This window comes from Phyllostomus hastatus, unplaced genomic scaffold (assembly GCF_019186645.2).
Source record: "Phyllostomus hastatus isolate PE091 unplaced genomic scaffold, TTU_PhHast_1.1 phas_scaffold_93, whole genome shotgun sequence".
Taxonomy (NCBI): Eukaryota; Metazoa; Chordata; class Mammalia; order Chiroptera; family Phyllostomidae; genus Phyllostomus; species Phyllostomus hastatus.
Window position 1 is genome coordinate 38,998,047 of NW_025334042.1, and position 3,306 is coordinate 39,001,352.

Consider the following 3,306-nt stretch of genomic DNA (forward strand, 5'->3'; position numbering starts at 1 on the left):
GTGCCTGCTTCGGCAGCACATATACTAGTATTGGAACAATACAGAGGAGATTAGCACGGCCCCTGCGCAAGAATGACATGCAAATTTGTGAAGCATTCCTTATTTTTTTTAAATGCCCACTTTGAGGATGTTAACAGAGAGAGATGTACGCATAAGCACAGTCAACATTTATTGAGAACTCGTGTGCCGTGCAGATTGCCGAGTATTTATGTGAATTCTTTTTTCGTTTTCATGACAACCCTAACCATCACCCCCACTGCGGATAAGAAAACTTAGCTCTGTATATAACTTTAACTCCTGTTCAAAGACCCATAGCAAGTGGTGAAATTTGAATGCACAGTATCAAAGTCTTTAAGCTGGATTTTGGATCTCTATGCTCTGAGGACTGAATGATTTTGTTACAGGGTGCAGCCAAGTGGGCGGACCCCAAATGGGCATTTAAAATGGGGTCCAGAACTCAAGGTGTCCAGGGGATTTTTGGATGTCCTCACTCCCACTACCCAGGTGTGGGTTGGGGGAAGGGACAAATGGAGCAGGGCCATTGAGAGCTGTTTTGCATAGCAACAGCCTTGCAGCTACCCTCTGGTGTGGTCATTTAACATATCTATAGCCTTTGGCTGGTTGCTTAGATATGTTAAATAGCTGTGGCCATGCTCAGAGTGAGGGGAATGGAAGTAACTTCCCCACCAAGATGTGACTCGGGGCAGGTAACCGCACCCCCCCACCCCCCCCCCCGCCCCAGCCAGCTATAGTGTCTGCATGGGAGCTCGGAGAAGATTGGCTCCTGACACGGGGCCACGCCTGCCCAGACTCATGATGGCAGTCCAGTAAAGCTGGAAGGATATGAGTTCTGGCATGTGAAGCCGAGTGTGGGAGGAGTCGGAAATAGGGCTGCAGAGGAAGACTGGCGTGGGGATTTAAACCGAGAAGACCGCAGCCATGGGGAAGAGAGAACCACGCGTCTTTAGCAGAGTGGAGACTCCCGCAGCCCTGAGAGGGAGAACCACGTGGCTCTGGCAGAGTGGGGACTCCCGTGGCCCGGGGAGAGAGGACCACATGCCTTTGCCAGAGTGGGGACCCCCGCAGCTTTAGAAGGGGGAACCACCACCTGGTTTTAGCAGAGATCCTGGCGACTTGGCTGAGGGTGCCGGGAACCCAGGGAGGTCTCCCACCAGAGGACTGCCTGAGCCACGGACTTCTTTTTCCTTTCCTGACAATATGGTACTCTGGACTGGGCAAAGGGGGAAGGAAGGAAGGACTGTGTCTGTTTGTGGGTCTTTTAAGGGACTTTAGGATTTTTGATAAAGACATTAGGTCACTATTTTAAATTTGTATAGCATTAAATAAACATTTCCTTTCCTTTTCACGAGTCTCTGGCATTGAGAGACATCTTTCCTCTGGCGGTAGACATGACAGACTTGGGGGCTTTTTTTTTCAATAATAGTATATCGTCCCAGGCCCCCCTTGTTTGTTCTGTAACAATTTCATAGTTAAAGTCTGACTTAATTGGGAGAGGAAAGAACAGAGAGAGCAGACTTAGAATAGGTAGGATCTAGTAAAAGATGTTTCTGTAGCTAGTGTGTTCACTTGTGTGGTATAGATGGGGTTCTTGGGTAAGATGGTGGAAGAGCTGTGGAAACCTCAAGACCTTAGGATCAAGCTAGTGCTGATCCTATCAGGTGATTTTATAAGCCACTTCCCAATAGGGGGCTGATAGAGAATTTCCCTGTTCATCGTGCACTTGCTGTACAGATGTTAAAGCTGGTATAAGGCAGGAAGGAGGTATTCCAAAAGGAGCCATCTAGCAAGTAGAGACACAGGAGTATCGCCCTGATCAGAGGTTCAAGAGGGTGGGTCATCTTATCAGAACTTTATCCCCAGATGTTGCCTTGTGCAGAAGACAGCTGCTAGTCCCAGGTCACAAAGGTCTAGCCCCATTTCTGAAGGAGTCTGTAAAGGGAAAAAGGAGGCTGTGGATGGAGGTGAATAATCTGCAGAAGCTGTCACACAGTTGCCCCGTGCCCCAGCCACGTGCCCTCCTCCTTCTCTGCGGGGGTGTGGGGCTGGGCAGCAGGGCTCCTTTCAGGCATATGGGTGTCTGTGCCCCTGGGAGGAAGCCAGAAACACTGGGGTGCCCCAGTTAATACGTTCTACATTTCTGAACTCGGCAGCGGGATGTGTGGATGGGGTGCAGATCTTTGCATGGGATTGAAAGATTCCAGAAGACAGACTGTCACCTGCACCTGCTTTGTGCTCAATGTCTATCTGTTCAGATCTTCCTTTGATCACTGATTAGTTTGAAAAATTACTTAGCCTCTATGAGTCGAAATTTTCTGGTCAATGTCATAGATATGATAATGGCCACATAATAAGATTATTTTGAGATAAGTGTCTGTTGGGAACCGTCCATGCCTGGTATCAGAAGCTGTAACCCTCGCCTAGGCTAAGGCTGAGGGAATGCCCTTGGAACTGTAAGCCAGCAAGGAGACAAAAGCTTATCTCCCTGGCAGGAGCGCTGCTTCTGCTGCTTCCTTCATAACTGAACCCCAATGCTTGGTCGGTTAGTCAATGACGGGTAAGATTCCCCAGGGGGGTAACGACTTAAGACAGGCACGATCATGTGGGAGGCCCTCAAGAAAGGACTTTGGGGGCTACAGCAAAAGGGGGTGATGGACCCTCGCTCCTCGGCTTTGACATAGCCTGAGTCCTCATCATCTGGGAGAAAATCTCCTTATCTCTTGGTTGCCTTAGTTCCCTTGATCCACCTAAACCTGAAACAATGACAGGGTGGTGCAGCTCTGTGCTGAAAAGGGCGGGTTCCCCGGGTGATCAGGCCTAAGAAAGAATAAGTAAGATCCTGTGAAACTTGCTTTGTTTAGAATGCTCTCAGTTGAATGAGAAGGGTCCAAAGAGGAAGTTAGTTTGTTCCTTAAAGTTTTATAGCTGTTTGACTTTGACTCTGACTCAAAATAGGCCCTCAGACTTCCTTGTTATCTATTGTTTGATCCTTACTTCCTAGCAATGAGTAATGAGCTTTTACCTGAATTCTTATTCAAATGAAACCAATAAAAAGCCTCTCCAGAGGAGGAACGGTGCACTCTCCCCACCAGGGAAGGTGGCCATGGTGCCCTCTAGGAGAGAGGGTGGCCAAGGCGTTCCCCACGTGAGGAGTGGCCCTGCTGTTCCTATTCCCCCACAGGGCCTGTGGTTGTCTCTGTGTATGTTTTTCTCGCATGTTGACGAACATCTGCAGCCGAGATGGATACTGCTGTCCGGTATCCATCTACAAGTGTCAATGTATTAAAA

General features: G+C 48.7%; 1 non-coding gene across 1 annotated transcript; it reads left to right on the top strand.

Annotated features, from left to right (window-relative positions):
* Window positions 1–107, top strand: LOC123813185. The gene has a single exon (XR_006784679.1). It is a non-coding gene; the product is annotated as a U6 spliceosomal RNA (small nuclear RNA).
* Window positions 108–3,306: the final 3,199 nt, after the last annotated feature.